Consider the following 26,902-nt stretch of genomic DNA (forward strand, 5'->3'; position numbering starts at 1 on the left):
TTTACCTTAATACAAGGCAGTGAACTAGAAAGGCCCAATTTGGTAGCAGGGTCAACTCCCATCAGCAGATTTTTCTATTTCCTAGAGTCAGCAGGTGTCCAGGACCCAGGGGCCTTGGCAGCAGACAAATAAGATGGCAAGAGTGTATGATCAATTGGTTTGGGGATAGACAGAATTGGCAGAAGAACCAATCTAGGAAAGTAAGTTTGACTATGAGGTTTTCTTTTTCTTTTAATTCTTGGAGGATGTAGAGTGGAATAACTTGGTTGAGTGGCAGAGGGAAGTAAAGGGGTCTTCAATCAATGACTAATCATAACTTGGTGGGGATATAATTGGAAATTAGCTAAGCATATAAATTGCTTTCCACACCTAAAGGGAGACATAAATGAGAGTTGTTAGTGTTACAGAGACTTCCTGACACGTAGGGATTGAAATACACGGTCTCCAAAGTTCCTTCCAACACTGAGATCCCATGGCTGAATTCTGTGATTCTATGAAATAAAAATCAAACATGGAGGAGGAATCTGGTTTAGTAGAAAAACCATTGGACCAGGAGTCAAGAGAGAACTGTGTTCTAGCACTATTAGTCACTAACTAACTATGCACATTGGGTAAGTGATGTAAACTCCCTGGGTCTCAGTTTTCTCATCTGTAATATGGTCAGGTTTGAGCTGGAAAGTGACTACAGCTCCTTCCAAAACTAAAATTCCACAAGTCTGTCTGTCTGTCTGTCTGTCTGTATGTATGTATGTATAAATATAAAATTATGCACTAGACCAAACATGCACCTCAAAGTCACCTGGAATGCTAGTCATAAAATTCAAATAGCATAACACTTCTTTAAACTAGCACTGAGTCCAAATACACTTAATTCAAGAGCAATTCAGTCTTAACAGAGCTTGCTAAATGAAAATAGTAAAATCTTGAGTTGGCCTTTTCTCAAAAAAAAAAAGTGTGCCAACTCAGCTACAAAAGAACACTTTTACAATCTAGTTCCTTATTCCATGTGTAGGAGGTACCCTTCAGGTGCCCCTATCCCAAGCTTTTAGAAGCCTGCTCAAGTTTCCATAGTTAGCATGGGTAGCAGCATCACCAAGAGTGGCAACTGTATTATACTATGAGTTCCCAAACTGTCACAAATACTTAAATTTCAGATGTGATTACACCATTAACATTTCCAGGCCTTAATGTCCTTAACATTTCCAGTCAGATAAAGAAATACTATTCCATTATACCAAGAAAAATCTAACTGTAGAAACTAAGTTTTGAGTTAAATTGTGCCCAAAATGGCAGCAATCCTGCCTCCATGATGTGGCTACGCTACAAAGGGCTGACTTCAGTTGTCAAAATAGATACTCACCTATATGCAGAACTGCGACAAAGCACTTGTGAACCTTAGGCAAAGTTTAAAAATTGTACCACTGGTCTATGTTACTATGCATCTGTAACACAGTCAGCTGGGGTTATACAGAATAAATAACTGCATAGCCTGGGGAGCAGAATGTTCCTGTATTAAAGACATGCAAGTTTATTTTGTTTTTGTTTGTTACACGTACTTATCAGCCAGGTGGCCCAGTTGATAGAGCACCAGGCCTGGAGTCAGATAGACCTGAGTTCAAATATGGCTTCAGATGCTTACTGGCTGTGTGACCCTGGGTGAGTTACTTAAGTCCATTTGCCTCAGTTTCCTCATCTGTAAAATGGGCTAGAAAATAAAATGGCAAAATAATCCAGTATCTTTGTCAAGATGGCAAAGATTTCCCAAATGGGGTCACAAAGAATTGAACATGAGGGAAATGACTGAACACATACCTATCAGAAGTAATGTTGGAAAATGTCCCTTGATTCACCCTTTTTCCCTTCACTTCCACTTCTCCTCCACACACCCCTCACGATGTTCCCAGAGAGTCTGCCTACTCTGACTCCCCTGCCTACACTACATGGCATTATTTCAAGAATGCCGGGGAAAGAACTTTTGGCCTCCACCAGAACTAGTAGGGCGTCTGAAATTCCACCAATGGGAACTAAAGTCAAGCTAATGCTTATGAAAATGTTAAGACTCCTGGAAGGAGAAACACTTTTAAGTCATGATCTGCTTTTTGAGAATTGCAGCCCAAGAGGAATAAAAACCCCACCAGGAATCTTTGGTAGAGAATACTAAGGTGGATAAGTTCAGGGCATCAGCAACTTACTCAAAAAAGAAGGATGCATCACGTGGGTAGCTAGGAGTGGGAGGCGACCCTGGAGGTTAAAATGGACAAAAGCATGAAAAAGGAGAAGTGGAGGTAGGGTAGACGCTAAAAACAAACTTAACTGACATCACTGTTTGCAAAGGGCTGTCTCTAAGATTACTTAAGGAACCATACAAAAGGAAATGACTTCAAGGAGAATTACTTCTCGTGCAAAGTCTGATACCCAAGATTACCAACTTCCTAGTGGTGTCCTAACGCACTGAACTAACTGGAATATGACACATAGAACAGGGAGGGGTACTGAGGAGGAGATTAGCAAAGAATCCTTAGAATCAACATGTAAAAAAAGTTTAAGACTACACTTAATACAATTCTTTTCTTTTCCTAGGAGAAAAAGTCATGAGAGGAGGGTGAAAAGCCAAGAACATTAACAGTTCATCTATGTTTCAATGCAAACTTCTTGTGGGTTCACTGTATTTGTTTAATTAAGGGTTTGGAGGGTCATCTGCACATGAAAATATTTAATAAGCCTGGTTGCCTGAGGTGAAATTCAAGGTTTGCAAAACTGAAACATACAGTACTTGCAAAATGCAAATATGTTCCATTAAATAGGCAGACTTTTCTTAAAACAGTTAGCTTGGGTAAGGCAAGTATAAACACATACTAATTCACAGAAATTTGATAAATTGGTATAATTACTGTGACCATTAGCTAGATACTGCACTCATTGGTCTTAAGTTATGACATATATATGCATATGTGTGTGTGTGTGTGTGTGTGTATAATAGAAAAGTGGATTCAATTTCATCTTATATACCCAATAAATAAGAATTGGAGACAATAGCAAAATAACTCTCTTCTGTTCTGTTGTTGGTACAAGTCTAAGATAGCGCCCCACTGGATTCTTAAGCATCTTAATTTGCCCAAGTCAAAAAAGTCTGGGTAGTCAATGTTGTTGGAAGGAAAGGAATGGAAATAAACCAACAGAGGGAGACTAAATGGCACATTCTCAGATCTCTTTTTAAATCTGTAGTAAGCAGAAAATCTTTATCTGTCCACTTCATGAACTTCTAGTTGAATGAAATAATTATTAACTGTTTCGCTTATTCTATTTACTTTTGCGCCTACATCAGTTTTTGGAAAGAATTCTCTGTGTGTATGTGTGTGGGTGTGTGAGAGCAAAAGAGGAGAGAGATATCTATAAAAGTACTCATGTGTAGAGTGAGTAGGAGTATTTTTGACTTTGGAGTCTATCACTAAGGGTGTTAACCTCAGAGATGTAATAAGCTAGTGTACTTACCTGAGGATGTCTGTATGTAAAGACTCTTGAAGTACAGTGAAAAGTTTCCTATTGCAAATGACACATTAAGCTATAGAAGTATAGTTATTTTACAACTTAGTGGAGAATAGTAAGTGACCATAGTATTATAGAATCTCAGAAATGGAAAGAATCTCAAGGGTCATCTAGCCCAGAACTCATACCTGAACAGAAATCTCCTCTACAATATCACCCAACAAATGATTATCTAACCTCTGCTTGAAAATCTTCAGGGATAGAAAACACCTTACCTCTCAGAGAAGTCCATTTCACTTTGAAGCAACTCTAATAGTTTAGAAATTATTTCTTGTGTTCAAACTAAATCTGCCTCTAAGTAGCTCCTCCTAACTGCTCCTAGTTTTGTCTTCTGGATTAAGATAAAAGAAAACCTAATTCCTCTTTTATGTGACAGTCCTTCAAATATTTGAAGACAAATGTATTGCTCCAACACACACACACACATACACACACATACACACACACACACACACACACACACACACACACACACTTTTCATCTCCAGCCTATAGAGTCTCAGTTTCTTCAATTAATCAATCAAGTAATTAATCAACAAACATTTCTTAAGCTCCCAGTATAGCTTAGGAATTGATCAAGGCACTAGGAATACAAAGAGAATAGAAGAGTCGATGATACATACATAATTATATACAAAATATATATAAAGGAATTTCTTGGTCACGTGACCAACAGGCTAAAGGACTAAACATTTTCTTTGATCCTCACAAACTCTCAAATATTTCCAAAATATGAATTATGCAAAAAGAGGTAAAGTCATTTCAGTTGACTCCATTGGGATCTTAGCTCAAGAACCCTAACAAAGTAACAACATGATGAACTATTAGCAAAATAAGGCTAATTCATAACCTTTAACACTCAACATCCCCTCTCCCACCTGCCATCAGGTTCTGACAGGATACCCAGAAGTAAATCCACAGGCTTGCAATAGAACTCAGATCTACCATATTCTTCTTCCCTGCAGAAAACCAAAAAAATCAAAAGGTTGTTCTAGTTGGAGCCACAGTGAGGCAGTGTTCTATGCTGCAATAGTAATTACCCAGAACACCAAAGAACAGTGAGAACTTGAGCAAGACACATGTATAGCTTCATGGTCCTTCACTAAGCCTGAGGAAAAGAACCCAGCATCCAGCTAGGACCAGTTCTGTTCCCACAGAAATCACTTAGGAAAGAGATAGAGGATGGCAAAATATGAATTTCTCAGCATGGGAGAAGGCAAAGATAGCTTTGAGGTCTAACTCCCAGTGATACTGAAGGGAAGGAGTCAGAAACTGAAGGCTAGGGAATTATTTGGGGGGAGGAAGATGGCGTCTGAAATTATCAAAGATCTCAGAAAAAAGATAATTCAAATAAAGACGAACATAAGCAAATAAATGAGGAGGGAAGATATTAATAACAGAAGGGAATACAGTTTCCAGCTCAGCTAAGAAAATCTAGATACCCATGAATAAATATTGCAAGACAAAGTAAAGTTTACCTGATAAGGCAGAGGCCCTATGGATTCTTAAGATCACGTGGAACCATAGCAGGATGTTCATAAACAGTTTAAAAGATAAATAGGAATTATGAAAGCATAATGTATGCTCCATACAGCAGAAATAATTGGCAAAATAGAAACACTTGAATTCATGAGAGGAGAGAAAGAATAATTGATTGGGAATGGAAATACATAGAAGTGAAGGACAATCTGGAAGAAGAAAAACAAAAAGCAATGACATTAAAATAAAACATGTTCTTTATACAAGCAAAATATATTGATCTCAAAGACAAAATACATAGACAATTTAAGGATAGTAAGCCTCCCAAAAGAACATCACAAGTCAAAAAAACCTAAACAACATAATGCAAGAAAACTTCCCAGAACTTCTGAACACAGAAAATAAAACGCCAACTAAAAAAATCCACAGATTATCTCAAAAAAACAAAGTGCAAAAGCCTATGTTGCAAACTCCAAGTCACGTAGCAGTTAAATTTAATAATTCCGGTGACAAACAACAAATTCCACAAGCATACAAGAGAAAGACCTTTGAATGAAAGGAAATTCAAATAACAGAAAACTGCTCTGCACCATCCAAAAACTGTGGGAGAGCACAGAATGTGTTCTAGAGCAAAGAAGCTCAAAATGTAACCTAAGGTGGCCAATCCTGAAAACCAGAGGCTAAAAATTAATTTTAAAAGCTGGACTTTATTTTTTAAAGAAGCATTCTAAGAATTTCCGGAAAGAAAACTAGACCTGAGGAAACCACTTGCTGTTCAAACAGAAATATATGAAAGGTTGAAAAAAATGCAGCAACCTAGGACAGTCACCACAAAACAACAACAGAGAGACCATTAAAAGATGTTTTTTTCTAAAAGTGTACAAAGAGAAAAGATTGAAAGCAGAAGTCAAATAGAAGTGATGATGAAGAAACAGGCCTGAAACATCACTGACCAAATCTCACAACACCTCACCCTCAGAGAAATCAATGTTTTTGTGGCAACCAAATTACAGAATTGGAAGATCCATGGAGGGGAAGAGGAAAGAAGATAGCGGGAAATATGTGAAAAGTCCAACATTAACAACAGAAGGAAAATAACTCCCGCTAAATTTCCAGAAAAGATTCTATGGGAGACTTAGAAAAAGGGGCAAAGGGGAAGATTAAAAGAAGAGGGAAAAGGGGGAAATCTTGTTTCATTGGTAGGAGAGGCTACCTGCTGAGGAACTCTCCCCCAATTATAAAGGTACCAGAAGCTGACCCACAGGCTTGCAACAGAACTCAACTCCCTCCCCTACTCTGTCCCTGTTTTCTCACCTTTCTACATGTTTGAAAGACACCCTCCCAGATATACACATTGGTTCCTCTCCAATTCAGATGAGAGTGAGGTTCCAGCCTTCCTCATCTACCTGCTTCTTCTGTATTAGTTCTTCCCATCATGCTCCATTTTTGTAATATAATTGTTCTCTTTGACATTTTCCTACTCAATTTTGGTTTTTTAGAATCACCTCTTCATATGCAACTCATCCCCAACCTTTCTTTCAAACTTCCTTTGTAGTTTGACAGTTTTAAGAATACTGATAACATTTTCATATATATAAGTAGTTTGACCTTAACGAGTTTCTTATAATTAGTCTTTACTGTTTTCCTATATTTCTTCTGAATCTTTTATATTTAGACTTTTCCATTGAGTTCTGGTATTTTTGTTACAAAAACCTGAAAGTCTTTCAGTTCATCAGATATCTTTTTTAATTCAGGATTATGTTCAACTTTGTTAGTAAGTTATTCCTGGACTCAACTCCAGCTCTTTTGCCTTCAAAATATAATGTTCAAAACCTATGGTCTTTTAGAGTAGAAGCTGCAACTAGGTCTTAGGAAATCCTGACTGTATGTCTGCAGTATTTCCATTTTTTTTCTTGTTGCTTGCAATAGTTCTCCTCAACCTGGGAGTTTTGAAACTTGGCTATGACATTCCTGTAAGGTTTCCTTGTGGGATCTCTTTCATGATAATTATTTTTTTCTATTTCTACTTTATTCTCTTGTTCTAGAACATCAGGGCAATTTTCCTTAATAATTTCTTATGATATTGTATCCAGATTCCTTTATTGATCATAACTTTCAGGTAATTGGACAATTCTTACATTTTCTCTCCTTGATCTGTTCTCCAGATCAGTTATTTTTCTAATGAGATATTTCTGATCTCTTTTAATTTTTCTAGTTTTATTATTTCTTGGTGTCTTATAATGTCATTTGATTCCTCTTGCCCAGTTCTGATTTTCAAGGAGTTATTTTCTTCCTTAAGATTTTGGATTTTTTTCCAGCTTGTCAACTTTCTTCTCATAGGTATACTCTGGAAGGATTTGAAGCATAGACAAAATGCATATAGGTGATTATGGAAAGGGAAAAGTATGCCAATTAGGGAGATGAGGAAAGATTTCAGATAGGTGGTACTTGAGCTGAGTCTAGAAAGAAACAAGGAATTCTATGAGATAGAAATTAGCATGTAGTCCATTTCAGGAAAAACACTATGCTAAATGTTAAGGATATAAAGGATATAAAATAACATAATTCCTCTCCTAAAGTATCTCTCACTACTTCCCTAAATGATCAGTAACTATTGTATCTCCTTAATAATATAGTCTATCCATGCCCGTTCATTAGTCACTTTCTTCCCCTTTTTGAAAAATGGGGCCCAACTCTACCCCTATGGCCCCTCTCCTATGCAACACAGTAGGTCAGAGATCACAAACCATGGCCTATTCTGCCTTGTGGTATAAACAGATAGGGAGATTCCCTGTTTCTCCCTGCTGGGAAAAACAAAAGAAAAGAGAGTCTGGGTTCACAAACCCTACAGTGGAGGCCACCATTCTGACAAAAAATATTTGTTGGGTTCTCTCTCTCTCTGTCTCTGTCTCTCTCTCCATCCTACCCCCATTTCTCTCTCCCCCTGCTAGGCAACTACGTGACTCAGTGGAGATAAGACTGGGCAGGTGTCATACACCTGCTAGATTTTAACCCTGGGCAAGTCATTTAACCTGCCTCAATTTACTCAACTGTAAAATAAGGGTAATAGTAGTATCTACCTTGCAGGATTGCTATGAATAACAAAGGAGATATTTGTAGAGTGCTTAGCACAGTAAGGTTCTTGTTCCCATATGTACAGAGGAGAGGGGGAGGGGAAGGAGGGAAAAGAGAGAGAGATAGACAGACAGACAGACAGAGAAAGAGAGAGAGAGCCAACAATGCCCATATTGCTCTGGATGCATCTGTTTTAGATTAGAAACAAATAAAAAAGACCACTTTACTCTGTGCTAAAAGATGAGAACAACAGAGGCCATACATTAAAACTAGCCTGAGCCAGGAAAAGTGATATGCACAAACTTCAATTCTAAAGGAATTATATGTGGTGTACAAGTTGATTCTTCACAGAAGCTTAGACCTGCCTAAAAGTGACTGGTTGTCAGACTTTGTATCAGAGCATCTTCTCTACTTGGAGAATTATAATTTAGGAAAAACAGCTGCTCTTTTTCAAGAGTTTTCTTCCCAGTGAAATATTTGCACATCTGCCAACAAAACACAAGTTGGAAGATCAAGGTAGAGTCTTCTTAAATGAGAAAACTCTAGTTGTATTTTGGGATCCTGACTCACAGTCTGAAAGCACATGTGCTAGACGAGATTTTGCCTGTTCTAGATACAAAAAATATAGGAGCTGCGATAGGACTTACAGACTTTCTCTTATAGACTTACAGGACTTTCCCATTTACAGATGAGAAAGCTGAGTCCTAGAGACCAGAAAGGACTTAGCCAAAAGTAAACAGGTAACAAGCAGCAAATTTGGAAGAAGACCTCAGGATTCCTGTCTCCTACCTAGTCTTGTGCTCTTGCCAGTACAAAACCACATTTCATGTGACGGGGTTGGAAAGGGGGGGGATGGGAAGAAGGAAGAAGCTCAAGAGATCCCTGGAAATATTCATAATGATATTATCTGGTATGGGGGCATTTCCAGTCATCCTGATCTATATCTTGTCACTGGACCCAGACAGCTCTGGAGGAGAAAGTGAGGTTGGTGACTTTGCACAGACCTGCCTCACTTAAATCCAATTCACTTGCAAGCCATGGTATCACCTTCCTCCTCATGTCCTCCTCATGAACAAAGGACAACCAACAACAGTTAGCATGTATATTGTACTTTAAGTATTACAAGGAGCTTTACAAATATTATCTCATATGATCTTCACACCATTCCTGGGAGGTAAATGCTATTAATTTCATTTAATAGTTGAGGAAACTAAAGAAGACAATGATTAAGTGGGCAAGGTCACACAACTAATAAGTGTCTAAGGTAGGATTTGAACTGAGTTGAAGTGAGGTCTTTCTGAGTGAGATGTTGTGTATTCCCTGGCATTACCAAAGAATATGGGAGTAGAAGAGGAGGAACATAGGTCTTTGAAAACGAGGATTGATCAGCACTACCCCCACAATATCTCTTGTTCAAAGAAGTCATATATTATTATTCCTTTGCTCTTATGATTGATATTGGCTATTCGAACAGGGAGAGGGGAGCCACTAACCCATTTCTCCATTATACTACTAGAAGCTACAATATACTTCTACAAAGATTGCTGGTCACAATTCAGATAGCAAGAGATTTTTGCTTTTCAATATTCTCTTACATAGTCAATGAATTCTAATGATAGTTTCTACTAATTGCCACTTATTAAAGTAATATTAATGTAGATCAGGGATAGGGAACCTGTGGCCTTGAGGCCACATATGGCCCCCTAGGTCCTCAAGTGTGGCCCTTTGACTGAACCAGCTTGTTCTCCATTTGAGGACGTAGGAGGCCATATGTGGCCAAGAGGTCACAGGTTCCCACCCCAGGTCTAGATAGAATATAAACAAAGAAAAATTGGGCTTCTTAATAACATCCTAATGACAAGAAAAAAAATTTTAAATATCCTCAGTTCCCTAATACCTATATTGTTGATAAGCATTAGCAATCTAATAATTTTCCTATGGCAATAAAAAACATTCTTGAGTTGCTGAGTTATTTCTTTAATTGGGACCCACAATTTCATTGTTGTGGGAAACTCCCAGCATACTGTATGGAAACACTCTCCAAAAATGGAGAGCCACAACTTATCTGTAGCTTACAATCTTAGTAACCTGGAAGTGCTGAGAGTTTGAGTGACAGGACAATGGTTACATATTATGTGCCAGGTATTATTATGTTGAAAAAATTTAATAAATGAAAAATATAGTATAGAATGGGTATAAAGGTGGTCCTCTCTCATAAGTGATTTATCATACCAAGGCTCTGTGATGGGTGATGGAGAACAGAGAAAACAGAACCATCCCTGCGCTTAGGAAACTTTCACATGCACATTGATTAAGTATATACATGAAGATTTGGGATGAGGACAAGCACCAGCAGTTGTAAGGATCCAGAACTGCCTTCAAGGAGAAGATGATATCGGAGCTGAGACTTCATAAAAGGTTTCTGAGAGACAGAGTTAATGTGGAAATGCATTTTATGCATGGGGGGCTCCACTGTCTTCTTCAAATGGAATGGAGAGTATGAGATAAGAAGTAATGTGAAATGAAGCTGCTCGTGGTTGGTCCTTAGTTCTCAAAGAGAACCATGTCATCAGGAAGATGATGACATGACTTGCAATCGAATTGGATTTGAGTGAGGGAAGGCACTGCAAAGTCACTAGCCTCAGGTTCTCCTCCAAAGGTATCTGGGTCCAGTTGCCAGATAGAGATCAGGATGACCAGAGATGGCTCAGGATGCAGTGGGAGACATTGGTCTTTTTAAGCTAAGGCAGAGGTGGGGAACCTTCAAGGCCGCAAGTTCACCACTCCTCAGCTAAAGTCTCTCTAAGTTCTCACTCTGAGTGAGGCAACACCTATTCAATGAATAGTCCTATTTAAGAAGTGAGTCAAAAGATAGTCCCTTTAAAAAAAATGAACTGGGAGCAGAAGACCTTCCAGGTTGATGGCCAAAAGAAAAACAGTTTCTATTTACATTCACTCTGAGCCAGGAGGGCCTAAAAACATCATCAAGTGGTACTTGGGAAGGGCTTTATTGCTGTCCGATCAGCGAGAGCCAGAGTGAATTGGGTCTAAGGCATGGTCTTTGAGAAAGAAATCTAACCGATAAACCCCAAGATAACTAGGTAGGTTTCAGTCATCAAAATTTACCTTCCTTTGGACATAACATCCTCAGGTAAGGGCCTGATGAAGCTGGAAAGACAGATTGGAGGTAGATGATTCAGGTCCTTAAATGCCATGCTGAAGGGTTTGCAATTTATTAACAAGAAGCTCTTTTAAGTGCTTACCATGTATTGGGCACTGTGCCTGAAGGTATAAAAAAGGCAACACACACACACACACACACACACACACACACACGCACACACTCATGGGGATCTCACATTCTAAAGGTGGAAACAACATGTAAATAATTATGTACACATAAGATAGAGAGTAAATGGAAGGCAGTAGCAGTGGGGCCAGACTGGGAAAAGCCTTCGGGAGAAGTGGGATTTGAGGTGAGTCCCTAGAAATTTTTGAGCAAATGAGTGCTATGGTCACATCTGTGTATCTTGAGATTTTATTTTGTCATTTAAGTGGAAGATACACTAAAAAAGGGAGACTGGGCAGGGGAGAAAGGTACTTCAGCTAGGAAGTTATTACAACTATAAAGGTGAGAGGTAATAAGGGTTTAATTAGGGTGGTCATTTAAGGCTACTGGAGGGGAAGGCTGAAGAGTTTGGGGAAGGGTGCCAGAGAGGCAATGGTGTTGAAATCAGCAAGACTAGACTTGCCAGTTGATTGTATAAAAGGGTTGAAGGGAGAGGGAAAAAAATCCAAGAATATTAAATTAAATTAAAATTTAATTAAAGTAAAATTTAATTAAATTAAAAATTAAAATTAAATTAAATTAAAAATTTGGGTGACATGGGGCAAGTTTGGAGAAAGAGTGAGTATAGCAGCAAAGTGAATGAGTTTGATTTGGGATAGGTTGACAAGCCATGGAAAGTGTCAGGGAGCCAACCAGTGATGCAGAATTTGAGTTTTAATGACAGATTCAGTCTAGGTATTAGGGCAGCTAGGTGGCACAGTGGTTAGAGTGCTGAGCATGGAGTCAAGAAGACTCATCTTTGTGAGTTTAGATATGACCTCAGATACTTGCTAGTTGTATGAGCCTGGGCAAGTCACTTAACCCTGTTTGCCACAGTTTTCTCATCTGTAAAATTAGCTGGAGAAGAAAATGGCAAACCACTCCAGTATCTTTGCCAAGAAAACCCTAAAAGGGGTCACAAACTGAACTGCAGACATGACTAAAAACCTGCTAAACACATCAGCCTAGGTATTTGGATACTTGGAAGTAATGATCAGTAAGCCATGGGAGCAGGTGAGATAACTAAGGAAGAGAGTGTGGAGATAGATGACTTTGTGAGATTTGAAAGGGAAGACCTAAAAGGGAACAGACGGAGGTGGGTTACTGATATGAAGAGATAATAAGAAAATTGAAAGTGGTCAATGATTAACTGAATGGGATAGTAATAGCTTTCTAGCTTGCTTGACATCCAGCACAATGTAGTGTACATAGTATTTACTTAACAAATATTTGTTGAATTAATGAGCACAAGAGTTCGAGTTAAAACACCTGGCTTAAATCCTGTTATGCTACTTGTTCTCCTAGCAAACGTGGAAAAGTACTTTCTCTTTCTGAGCCTCATTTTCCTAAATCTCTAAAACGAAAAGATTGGATCAGAGGACTTTGAAGATCCCTTCCAAGTCTAAATCCTAGCGGTTCGTGATCTCTAGGCCATTTCATAATTTCACAAACTGAACAGTCCACTGAGCCACTTAGGTACTTTCAAGCTGATGAATGTAAAAGAAAGCCAGGTAGATATGGTCAGAAATACGATCTTAAAATTACATCACTATCCTTTTGCAGTTACATAGAACTTTCACATACATTACCATATGCAATTGCTACAACAACTCAGTGAGTAGCCAGGGAAGATACTATTGTACTCTTTTTACAGATTAGTAAACTAAGGCTCAAAGACTTTATAAAATCACTTAACAACCCTGGGCTCAGCTCTCTCATCCATAAATAATCGGTGTTGGATTAGATGGCCTTGTCATTCTATCTGTACCCTTCTATGAACTTAGGATTCTGATTCTATAACATGCCCAAGGTCATACTGCTGTGATGTATGCTATTACATAGGGTATGTGTGTACACATATATGTATATATACATACATACATACATATGTATATATATTACACTATTATGCCAGAACTTGGCATAGTGCATGGCACACAGTAGGTGGTTCATAATTGCTCCTCAACTAACTAAGCCACAGAAGCAGGATTAAATCCATTGCTTCTAAATCAAAGTCAATCAATGTTCTTTCCACTATACCTCATCACTTCTTAAGAAATAGCATTAATCTAAGTTAATGGACTCCAAAGAAACTCATTGCTCGAAGACACCAGGCATCCTACTAAACTGATCTCCTTAAGATGTTTTGTATCATCAACAAGCATCACAAAAATTATGTGACAACTAGGTTTATTACAAGAGAAATAAACATTCATGTGGAACCCAAGGAGTTCACAATCCATACAGAAGTTCGCATATTATAACAGTGCAACAAATGAAGGAGGAATAAACACAAATCTTCACCTAAAAGGGCAGGGCATGGGAGGGGGAAAGGTTCAGTAAAAGTGGGAAGTTAAGGAGGAAGGCAATGGCAAAAGCCACATTCTTTTCCCTTGGGAATTGCTAGACTATGAAGATAGGATGGTCTGCTTATCTATAAGGATCCCAGCTGCACAAGCAATTTCACAGCCTAGCACAGACTGACTGGTGCCTCTCTTGACACAGCAAGTTCTATTTTGGTTGTACACAACAAATTATGTCAGTTCTGGGGCAGGTGAGTGCCTCATTCTTAAAACATGCGGGCTTCCCACATACTCTGGGTTCAGTGTTTCTGGAAAATATGACAATTCAAGAAGACAAGTTCAAAGGACCCCTAACATTTCTTAATAGTATATAATGAATAACTCTCCCCAAAACAATTCTATCTAGTGCCATTATTTTTCTCCTTTTCCCCTTTCTCTTCATTATTTCACTCCCATTTGCTCTCTTGCACTTCATGATCTCTGGAAACTCATTATCCTACAAGATGACATCAAGTCTGAAAGTCAGTACCCTGTGCCTGGGACCTCTCCATCCCAATGATGGGAGAGAGCAAGAAATGGACAAGAGAGAATTTTTGCAAATTCTTCATTTAAGGAGGGCTCCCAGGGCAGTGGCCTCATCATTTCTGCCCCTAGCTTCAGGACTTGAACTTCTTTTTATGCATTGTCTTCCTCAGTTAGACAGTGAATTTCTTGAGGACAGACGCAGTCTTTTGCCTTCTTTGTATCCCCAGCACTTGGCAACCTGCCTGACACTTAGTAAACACTTACCATTTATTGACCACGGATTTATGTTCCCAATAGATTCTTTTTAGTCAAATAGATAGTAAGTCTGTCAAGGACAGGACTCTTTAGCTCTTCATATACCCAAAGTTCAGCATGGTAACATCTATATAATGGATCCACAAAAAACATGTGGTAAAAACCAGAGCAAATCAAATGTGTTTTCTTAAGAAGTTCACTCTCTTTTCAAGGTAGCTTTTAGTTGGCAGCCTCCTGTTACTGCTTCCACAGTCACATAAAATCAGAGGATTTAGAGCTGGAAGAGACCTTGGAAGTCAGCTAGTCCAATCCCTTCATTTTAGAGATGTGAAAACTGAATCCCAAAGAAGTGAAATACCTTCTCCAAGGTCATATGGGAAGAGGCAGAACTAGGATAAGCACCACAAATTCTTTTGTTTTACCCAAGAAAAGCAAAAAGTAAAAAAGTATTCTTTGCCTTTTTAAAAATTATTTGGTCATAACATACAATTTCAACACACTAAAAAGATCAAAAGACACAAAAAGAATCATAACTCCTTAGCAATGCTCCTAATGAAAAGACACCATTTACCAAAAGCACAGCTGCAATTTGGTGCACAAGACAACTGGAATGAAAAGCAGTCTGAAATCAACTAATTAGCTTTGTTAATAAAGAAAAAGATCACTTGAAGGGGTTCAGAGACCCTGGGAGGTATGTCAAACCTCATACTATATGCTGACATAGAGGAAAATGACTCAAGATCCATGGTGTGTAAGGGGAGACAAAGAGGCCCCAGAACAACGTGGGGCCACACTTGGGGAAATTTATTTCCTCCTTTGCACTCATATTAACATATCCCCTGATTGCACTGCAGAAATCCAGGGACTGTTATATATTCAGCCTGAATCTGATGAAGGTTGGAAAGGTGGGGTGAGACTCCGCTCCAAGAACCAGAGTACAGGGGCAGGTCACTAGGAATGAATTCAAGGACTCAAGCATTCTTGAGGTCAAGGTAAAGACTTTTTTTCAGCAGGCAAAAGTTCTTAAGGAACCTGCAACCTTAGAGGGGCACAGTTAAAGTTTATATAGGATATTCTATAGTGCCAAATATGCTAACTAGGTTATTCAAGACAGGATTAAGGAGTGGTTAGTTCTTAAAAGAACATGCACCTTTAGTATCTACGTCTAAGGTATTTTACCCAGAGTTCATTGGGAAATAGCCCAACCTGGGGCTACATGGAGGTGTGGTTTTAGGCCTGAAACATCACTAATTCCACTGTCAGGGCTGACTGAGAAATACTCCATTACAGGCTACTCCCATCAATGTCTTGTTAGACAAGATGAATGTAAGAGAGTATACACGTCTAAGTATAGGATATATATGATTGGTCAATGAGCAGTAAATATCTTTATGACCCCAGTACACAGCTGGTTCAACCTAATAAATTCCATAGGTGCAGCTGGCTACTGTATCAGGGAGAGAGATATAGGGCAAGCTGTCCTTGGGCTGGGGAGAAACTGACTGGGATAGTGTTTTGATTCTTAGAGAGATGTAATTTTAGAATTGGGGTCCAAGCACAGCCACCCAACACCCCATCAAATCCACATAGTCTGTTTAATCACTTCTAGGACAACTTTAAAAATATATCATTTCTGAACTGCCCAAAAGAATGGGTTCAAGAAGAATAAGCTAAAAAGGCTGCTTTAGGTAGTTAGCTTCTATTTTTTTATTGCTATGTGATTGAACTATTTTCACAGACAACTTTTTACATTTGTACCCTAGAGTCTTTTATTCCTGGGGCAAAATTAAATAAATAATCCATAAATGTCAAAATATTATCATTTATCATAATCCACTCTCCAACATGTTGCTTGCTTTCCACCATGCATTGGCTTGACAGCTTGGCTCTTAAAACAGGGTTGTAAAGTCGTCCTAGCAACCAGAAAACAAGAACTATATAAGGGCTGGTGGATTTACATCACCAGTTGATCTCTGTTTCTTAAGTTTGGCACATTCCATTTGGGCTGTGTTCTCTATTTCGGTCTTTGGAATTGAAGTTCCTTAAGAGCATGGACTATGTCACAGGAACACAGGACTGAAAGGTCACCTATTCCTTTCTCCCACACCAAGCCTAGCAGACTTTGGAACATTTCCCTCCCTTCCAGTGTACTAGTTAATTATTGACTTTGTTATCTAAGTACCTCCTGAAGTAGATGAGTGAAAGGAGGCAGGCAAAAAATATCAGTTTTAAAAGGTAATAAATAAAATGTCTATAGGGTGATAGCTTGTTATACTGGATTGATGTTTTTGTCTGTGCTTATTTAAACAAAAGTTAAATTGTCTGGAAAGCCCAAAAGTCATGTAAACAAATCAGTCCAAACTGATGCCCCAACCCCCCCCCAGAAAAAAACAAAGATAAGCCTAAGAGAAATTGATTAGTTTTGCTAACAGAAATGTATACATACTTAGTTTTTCCTCTAAAAAATTATTGTATATTTATTTTTAACATTTTTAAAATTTTGAGATGCAAATCCCCTCCTTTTCTTCAACCCCTTCCCTTACCCACCGAGAAGGCAACCAATATAGTATCAATTATTATGTGAAATCATGGAAAATATATTTCTATATTAGCCATCTTTTAAAAAAAAACAAAAAAGAAAAGAAAGTGGGAAAAAATGTTCAATTTGCATTGTTCAGAGTTCATCCATTCTCTCTCTGGAAGTGGATAACATTTTTCATCATGAATCCTTTGGAACTGTCTTGGATCATTTGATTGATCAGAATAGCTAAATCTTTCACAATTGATCATCATTAGAATATTGCTGTTACTGTGAACAATGATCTTCTGGTTCTGCTCACTTCAATTTCATCAGCTCACAAAAGTCTTCCTAGCTTTTTCTGAAGTCATTGGAGCGCAATAACATCCCATCAAAATCATATTGTTCAACCATTCCCTAACTGATGAGCATTCCCTTGATTTCCAGTTCTTTGCCACTACAGAAAAAAATGCTGATTAAATATTTTGTACAGATAGGTCCTTTTCCTTTTTCTTTGATCCCTTTGGGATGCAGACCTAGTAAGGTACCTACTTATTTTTTCTAGTAAAAAAATTGTTTGGAACTTGAGTTTAATCATTTTACTATTACTTGGAAATAGATTGAATTGCCAAATAAAAAGAGGTCTATATAATAGGAAGAAAAATAAAACAAATTTAATAATAAATATCCTACAGGAAACAAATACACAGAAATATTTAAAGGTTTGAAAAAGGTTTTTTTTTCATTCAATTGCTATTTCAAGAAAATTGTGAATAGCATTGATTTGGTAAATTTTAATTCAAACTACAAAGCATTAAGAGAGAGAAAAATAAATTATTGGACTCTTAGAGATATTATCCAAAATGAGAATATATAATTTTAAATATATAAGCACAATGGAATAGGGCAATTAAGAGTTATAAAAAAAATCCTCAGAGTCACACAACAAAGAAATAGAACAAAAATTAAGAAGTGGTGATTTCAACATATCACTCTCAAAATATGACAAATAAAATGAAAATATAAATAAAGAAGTTATAGATTTGAACAGAGTGACTATTGAACTAATTGGTTTTAAAAGATTTATGAAAGGAACTTAATGGTAAAAGTAAGGAATATGCTTATTTACAAGTAGCATGGAGCATTTAAAAATTGATCATGTTGATCAAAGAGTATCCTAGGCAAATTAAGAAAAACAGCAATATTTTGTACCATATTGACAGGCTGTAATACAACAAAATAAGAAGTATAAATAAAAAAATTAAAAAACCCTCCCCAAAGTGTTATTCCAATAACTCTGGTTTCTTGAAGTCTATGCCAGTAGAGCATCAACTTTGGTAGATTCTATATTGCTTGAGGGGCAACTGGGAAGTGCAGTGGATAGGGCACCAGGCTGGAAGTCAGGAAAGATGTGTTTAACTCTGATCTCAGACACTGGTTATGTGACTCTGAGTAGTCACTTACCCCCCTTTGCCTCAATTTCTTCATCTGCAAGATGAACTAGAGAAGGAAATGGCATACTACACCAATATCTTTGCCAAGAAAACCCCAAGTGGGGTCACAAAGTCAGATTTAACTGAAACCACTGAACAATAACAAAACAACAACAGATAATGCTTGAGAGGCTTTGAGGATGGCATCCACAACACACTCACTCTGCTTTTTGAGAACTAGCCCCGCTAAGTATAGAGAGTCTTATCACCAGTAGGCTGATCGTGGATGATGATTTTTTTTTGAGCATGGTAACAGTGAAACATGAAAAAATATAAAATTATCCTCATTTCCATGTAGTCCCTTATGTGTCTGCAGTATCCATGGCATAATGGTAGATAAGGGGATAGAGGATGCTAAAAATCATACAGATTTCAAATTGTGTATAAACTTTAAATTGGCTTTTGGTACTCAAAACATGAGATCCTTGTCTATTGGCCAATGGATATACTGTTAAGGGAATCATACCAATCTTGATGTTCTTGCTATAGAACACACATACAGAGAAAAAGAAATTGAACAAAATGGAAAGGTGGGTCCCCATTATTTCTTGGAAAGGTAAAGACAAGAGTTGATATAGTTTGCTTTAGCCTATATTCAAAATCAATAAGAAACATTGAAAACAAGAAACATCACAGAATATCTGGTTATCTTGTATTGTATAACCAATTATATTTGTAAAAGTATTATACTTCCACAAAAATAATTGCAGCTTGTGCATCTAATTAATTTACTGAGGAGGAAGAAGCAAGAAGTTCTACACAGGATTTGATAAAGTCTTCCAAATAAAATTAGCTCTTTGATATTCAGTGACTTCAGTGTAATAACTGGAAAACATGAGGATCTTAAGAAACATATAAGAAAACATGGTTTAAGAAAGAAGAATGATGATAAGAAAGACTTGTAGGCTAAATAGAAGCTTCATACCTTTATTTCATGAAGACTTTAAGAAAAAAAATTAGTAGATAGCAGGCATGGCAATTACCAAAAATATTTAGACAAATGAAATTGATTATATCCTAATAGGAAAACACATTATTGTTATAAAATGTTATTCTAGAATTAGCCATATACATACAGATCACTGACTTGTCACAGCAAAAATTAGAATTAACAAAAAGCAAACAGAATGAATAATGTGAAAAAAAAGATGTGGTATACAATTGAAACAATTCTATCCTGAAAAATTTTAATAAATAGTCAGCAATGAGAATTAGGAAATAGATGTCAGATACTACATCAATATCTATTATAATAATTGCACATGGAAGTTTAACTAACCACCGCAAATATATTGCCACAAGAAGCAAAACAAAAGAGCCAAGAAAGCACCGTAGTCAGGAAACATTTGGTTTCTTTACCAAGTGAAAAGATGTGGCAGCCAAAAGCAATACTAGTTTAGAATCTAAAATTGTTCATAAAATATTAGGAATGAAGGTGATGGATGCTTATGAATGGTGTTATTTCATAAAGCAATAACAAGCAATGGAAATTTAAACCAATTTAAATAAAGCTTGGCTCTTTAGAGAACCAATTAAATAAAGTAATCCCAAGAGCATTTAAGGATGAAATTAAATTAGGAAAACAAACATAAGGAAAAAGGGGAAAGAAATACAGAGATTAAAATGTTAAATTGTTTTCACCATCCAGAACAATGAAACTACAACAATTGGCTCTAATAGCACAGTCCTAGTACTTATTAAGGAGGTAGAAAAAACAATCAATAGAACAAAATAGGAAATTTAACTAGATTGGACTGAGTGTATGTAAAAGAGTTTCATGCTAGAGGAAGCATAGTTGAGAGAGCCCTGAGGGATCAATGCACAAAATATTTTAAGAAGTGAATGACACCAAATTAATGGAGGAAAAAAATTGGGCCTTATTAAAACTTGCAGTGGAGGACCAGGATAACATTCACAACTAAAAACTTAATGTTTTAATGTCCCACCTATATAAAATCTTGCTGGAAGTCACCTACAAATGGATTGAGGACAATGTGAGAATTAGTAGGTAACAAGACACTTTCACAAGCAATATTCCTCAATGGGCCACAATGTTACAATTGTATAATTGAAAGACAGAAAAATAATCCTTTGTATTTATTTGCCCATTATGAAGAAAGCATTTGATTCACTTGAAGAAAATGCCACCTTAAAAGTTCTGTTCCAACAGTGTCTCCCATCCACACATCAAAATCATTCAGGATTCCTTGAAAGACAAAATAATAGAATTAATCCTAATCAATGACCCTCATCGTAAATATCAGTGAAGGCATTAAATAAAATGATGTCTGCTCACAGAAGGTACTTGCCACCTGGAGGGAAAAGACTGAGTTCAGAGTCAAAATCAGAGTGGTTTTCCCTATAGGTGTTGAGATCCTATAAATGCTTGTGTTCGTAGATGACATTGTGCTCTTTGCATCAAGTTCTGGAGTCTTACAGATCCTCCTGGAAGAGATCTACTAATCACTCAAAAGAGTTTGACTCACATTCTACACCATGAAGACCAAGAGGGGGAAAAAAGTGATAACCTAGAATATAAAAAAGTATTAGATAGAGAACATATCTGTCTTGTTCAGAGTTTGTATATCTGAGACAGAGAAAAGATTACGGAAGAGCTAGAAGGAGGGAACTGGTTGGACAAGTTGAGCCCCGAGTTGAACAGAGGGAGGGAGGAGATTGTGCCGTGTTGCCTTTGGGAAAATCCAAAGCTCTTTTAATGCCCGTGAGCTTCAACAAAGGCCTATCTCTTTAATTCCAGGATTTCTGTAAGATATGGGACATAATAGTCTCCAAAATTAAAAATGAATGCCATCAAGGCAGTTATGGAGAAGTACATGATGGGTGTAAATAGGCTGCAACATATAAGCAATGAAGAAATTCAAAAAAGAACAAAAGTAAAACACATATATATGATGGGAAGAAAAACTGGCCTGGTCATGTGGTGAGGGGGCCCACCAGAGCATCCCCTATTATTCTCAGAATGTCAAGAGAAACCAAGCACACTGGGAGTATCTTCTGTGATGAACTTATGGAAGTGCTTAGACAAAAGTCATGTATCAAAATAAGATCAAAATTTGAACCAATGCTGCAAAGTTCCATATCAATGAGATCACAGATTCATTTGAGTAAATATAAAATGCCCAAAAGGTACATGCAGAAACTTAAAAAAAAAGATGTTTTTATTAAGTAACTCATGAGTGAAAGAGGAAATTATAAAAACAATGACAGATTACCTGGAAAAATGCAGACAAAGCAGTGCTTGGGTAAATTTATGACACTCATTACTTACCATAACAAGAGAAAAACAGAAACTCAAAGTTGAGTTGGCATTTTAAAAACAATGTAACACAAAGGGAAAGCAGAAAAGTGAAATATTTTCAAAATCAAAGAATTAATGAGATGAGAAAATAAAAGCAAATGTAATGATAAATAAAACCAAGAATATGTTTAAAAGAAAACTGAGAAACAAATAAAGTGCTTCATTTTTTTTAAAGAAGAGAGAAAATAATTTATCAAAAAAATTAAAAAGGAGAAATCACAATGAATACAAATGAAATTAAGAAATTTATCAGCAACTAATAATTCATAATATATGCTGGAGGCAGTGAGGTGGGACAGTATCTAGAGTACCAGTCCTGGAGTCCTAAAGCACTGAGTTCAACTCCAACCACAAATATTTATTGTATGATCCTGGGAAGGTAATTTAATTTCTCCTTGCCTCTGTTTCTCCAACTGCAAAATGAAGATAATAATCTCATCTACCTCCCAGGGTTATTGTGAGGTTTAAATGAGACGATAATTGTAAAGAGCTTAAGGCGCAGTGCACACACAAAGTGATAGAAATATATACATAAGCTACTGTTATTATTATATTAAAATTTTGTGAATTTAAAAGAAATAGATCAATATGTATAAAAATATAAACTACTGAAACCAACAAAACAATAAATGATTACCCTAAATAGAACCATTTCACATGGTGAAATCAGGTAATGAACTTCCCTGAAAAAAAGTACCAAGACAGCCTGAATTCTTAAGTGAAATTTTACGTATCCTATAAACCTTCAAAAAGAAATAATTCCTATATTACACATTGGTTTCAGAACTGGAAAAAGAAAATAGTATGCTACCTAATTCTTTATATGAAGAACAAATGATTTTGGGTTCCAAATTGAGCAAAGATAATGATGAAAAAGAAAAAATTATAGGTCAATAGCATTAACAAAACAAAAAATAAATAGAAAGAATATTAAGAATGATGAAAAACTGATTAAGATAAATTCATTCTGCCAGATTTCAAACTATACTATGAAACAAATGGAAACTATTCAAATAAAAATATTGGCAATTAGAAAATAGAAGTTTTGGGGGCGGAGCCAAGATGGCGAAGTAGAAAGACGCACATACACATAGCTCCGAACGCACAAACCACAGAAGGGCTAGAGGGGACCAAGCCAGGGCGAATTCTGCACCCAGAGACCACGGAGTATTGGAGTGAGGGAGATTCCTGCTCCGGAGAGACCTGCAGACCTCTAGCGGGGGGGTCCTTCGCACCGCGGACTGGGCGCCGGGACAGGGAGCGGAGTGCGGCCCTGCCGCGGCCGCAACACTGAGAGGAGGAGATCCGAGAGGGCTACGGGGACGGGATCTCCAGTGGCCACGCGGGTCCCCCCACCCACAGAGGGACCTGCAAACCTCTCGCAAAAGGTCCGTCGCGCTGCAGACGCGGAGCCCAGCCCGGACCTGCGGCGGCAGCGACGACCACGGCTCTGAGAGGCACAGATCTGAGAGGGCTCCGGAGGCGGGATCTTAAGCGATGGCACGGGCCCCCCCACCAACAGGTGACTGACGGGGGTGGGTGAGAGAGTCTCTTTGGCGGGTTGAGAGGGGAGTGGGGTGCCCCCAAGGCTTGGGCCCCCCCGGGGAGATGGGGGCTGAGAAGCGGCTACGGACGGGGGGCTCCCCAAACAGGCAGGAGCCTGGATCCATTGTGGAAGGTCTGTGCATAAACCCCCAGAGGGAACTATGCCTGAGAGGCGGCCCTGCCCCTGACCACCTGAACTTAATTCTCACACTGAAAAGCAGCCCTGCCCCTGCCAAAAATCCTAAGGCGGGAAGCAGCATTTGAATCTCAATCCCCAAACGCTGGCTGGGAGGACCAGGAGGCGAGGTGGGTGTGAGGAGAACATTCAGAGGTCAGGCCACTGGTTGGAGAAAATGCCAAGAAAAGGGAAAAGAAATAAAACTATTTAAGGGTACTTTATCGGAGAAAAGACACTTCCTCCCTTCCTTTCTGATGGGGAGGAACGATGCTTGCCATCAGGCAAAGACACAGAAATCGAGGATTCTGTGTCCCAGCCCACCCAATGGGCTCGGGCCATGGAAGAGCTCAAGAGGAATTTTGAAAATCAAATTAGAGAGGTGGAGGAAAGACTGGGAAGGGAAATGAGAGGGATGAGGGAGAAGCATGAAAAGCAGATCAGATCCCTGCTAAAGGAGAACCAAAAAAATCTTGAAGAAATTGGCACCCTGAGAACTAGCCTAACTCAGCTGGCAAGGGAGGTGCAAGGGGCCAGTGAGGAGAAGAATGCTTTCAAAAGCAGAATTAACCAAATGGAAAAGGAAATTCAAAAGCTCACTGAAGAAAATAGATCTTTCAAAACTGGAATGGTACGGATGGACGCTAAGGACTTTTCGAGAAAGACAGATATCTCAGAACATACCGCGCAGATTCGAAAAATGGAAGATAATGTGAAATATCTTATTGGAAAAACAACTGACCTGGAAAATACAATCAGGAGAGACAATGTAAAAATTCTGGGACTACCTGAAAACCATGATCAAAAGAAGAGCCTAGACATCATCTTCCATGAAATTATCAAGGAAAACTGCCCTGAGATTCTAGAACCAGAGGGCAAAATAAATATTCAAGGAATCCCCAGAACACCGCACGAAAGAGATCCAAAAAGAGAAACTCCTAGGAGCATTGTGGCCAAATTCCAGAATTCCCAGGTGAAAGAGAAAATATTGCAAGCAGCTAGAAAGAAACAATTCAAGTATTGTGGAAATACAATCAGGATAGCACAAGATCTGGCACCCTCTACATTGAGGGATAGAAGGGAATGGAATAGGATATTCCAGAAGTCAAAGGAACTAGGACTGAAGCCAAGAATCACCTACCCAGCAAAACTGAGTATAATACTTCAGGAGAAAAAATGGTCTTTCAATGAAATAGAAGACTTTCAAATTTTCCTGATGAAAAGACCAGAGCTGGAGAGAAAATTTGACTTTCTAACACAAGAATGAAGAGAACCATGAAAAGGCGAACACCAAAGAGAAATCATAAGGGACTTACTAAAGTTGAACTGTTTACATTCCTACATGGAAAGACAATATTTATAACTCTTGAAACATTTCAGTATCTGGGCACTGGGTGGAGTACACACACACACACACATGCACACACGCACACATACATAGAGACAGAGTGCACAGAGTGAATTGAAGAGGATGGGATCATATATTACAAAAAAATGAAATCAAGCAATGAGAGAGAAATATTGGGAGGAGAAAGGGAGAAGTTATATGGGGCAAATTATCTCTCATAAAAGAGGCAAGCAAAAGACTTATTAGTGGTGGGATAAAGAGGGGAGGCAAGAGAAAAACATGAGGTCTACTCTCATCACATTCCACTAAAGGAAAGAATATAATGCACACTCATTTTGATAGGAAAACCTATCTCATTATACAGGAGAGTGGGGGACAGGGGCACAAGCAGGATGGGGGGGAGGATAGAGGGGAGGGCATGGGGAGGAGAATGCAATACGAGGTCGACACTCATGGGGAGGGAAAGGACCATAAGAAAATAGAAGTAAAGGGGGACAGGATAGGATGTAGGGAAATATAATTAGTCCTATACAACACAACTAGTATGGAAATCATTTGCAAAACTAAACAGATATGGCCTATATTGAATTGCCTGTCTTTCAAGGGGAAGGGGTGGAGAGGGAGGGAGCTAAGGAGGTTAGAACTCAAAGTGTTAGGACCAAATGTAATGTTCTTACCACTGGGTAACAAGAAATACAGGTTAAGGGGTCAAGAAAGCTATCTGGTCCTACAAGACAAAAGAGAAGACGGAGACAAGGGCAGGGAGGGAGGATAGAGGAGAGAGCAGATAGGTCACAGGAGCAATTAGAAAGCTCGGGTTTGGGGGGGGAGGGGAGAAAAGGGGAGAAAATTTGTAACCCAAAATTGTGTGAAAATAAATGTAAAAAATTAATAAAAAAAAAAAGAAAATAGAAGTTTTGTTTGATTTCCATTATTAAAAGTGAGATTTCTACCTGGAATGTATATATACCTTATATCAGATACAATCATGATACAAAGTATCTGGGTGTATTTTCAATAGCATTTTTTTCCCCAAATAAATGTCAAGATAATTTTTAGCATTAATTTTTAGGAGATTTTTACTTCAAAATTTTTCTCCCTCCCTCTTTCCCCCTCCCTCTTCCTAAAAATGGTAGGCAATTTGATATAGGTTGTACATGTGCTATCAGGTAAAACATAAGTCCATATTAGTTGCAGTAATGAAAGAAGAAATAGATCACAAAGGAAAAAAACTCACAAAAGAGAATAACATAAGTGAAAAAAAGGATACACTCAAGAGTCCATCAGTTCTTTATCTTGATGCGGATAGCATTTTCCTTCCTGGGTTCTTTGTACTTGTTTGGACTATTGTGATGCTGAGAAAAACTGATTCATTCATAGTTGATCATCACACAATGTCACTGAAACTGTGTACAATGTTTCCTGCTTCTGTTCTTTCACTTTGCATCAGTTCCTATAAATCTTTCCAAGTTTTTCTGCAATCTTCCTGTTCATTTCTTATTGCACAATAGTATTCCATAACATTCATATACCACAGCTTGTTCAGCCATTCCCTAATAGATGGGTATCCCTTCAATTCAATTTTCAATATTTTACCATCATGAAAAGGGCTACTATAAATATTTTTGCACATGCAGATTCTTTTTCCCTCTGCGATACCTAAGATATACTAGTGGTATTGCTTGACCAAAGGGTATGCACAGTTTGATTGTCCTTTGGGCACAGTTCCAAATTGTTCTTCAGAATGGTTGCACACAGGTCCACCAATCTTCACATATCCTCTCCAACATTTATCATTTCCTTTTCTGTCATATTAGCCAATCTTATAAGTGTGAGGTGGTGCCTCAGTTGTTTTAATTTGCATTTCTCTAATCAAAAGTGATTTAGAGCACTTTTTCATATGCCTATAGATAACTTAGATTTCTTCATCTGAAAACTGCCTGCTCTTATCTTTTAACCATTTGTTAACAGGGGAATGGCTTGTATTCTTATA

General features: G+C 37.9%; 1 protein-coding gene across 6 annotated transcripts in view; it reads right to left on the bottom strand.

Moving 5' to 3' along the window:
• The window catches only part of CYTIP (cytohesin 1 interacting protein), a 91,952-nt gene that overhangs the window by 44,407 nt on the left and 20,643 nt on the right, over nt 1-26,902 (bottom strand). Inside the window, exon 1 of one of the 6 annotated variants that reach the window (XM_072612032.1) lies at nt 6-5,205. The exons of the other annotated variants lie outside the window; for them this stretch is intronic. The gene's annotated coding sequence lies outside the window, so the exon portion shown is untranslated. Of the gene's footprint in view, nt 1-5; nt 5,206-26,902 lie in introns of those variants that run through there. 6 annotated transcript variants of the gene reach the window in all.

This window comes from Notamacropus eugenii, chromosome 5 (assembly GCF_028372415.1).
Source record: "Notamacropus eugenii isolate mMacEug1 chromosome 5, mMacEug1.pri_v2, whole genome shotgun sequence".
NCBI classification, from domain to species: Eukaryota; Metazoa; Chordata; class Mammalia; order Diprotodontia; family Macropodidae; genus Notamacropus; species Notamacropus eugenii.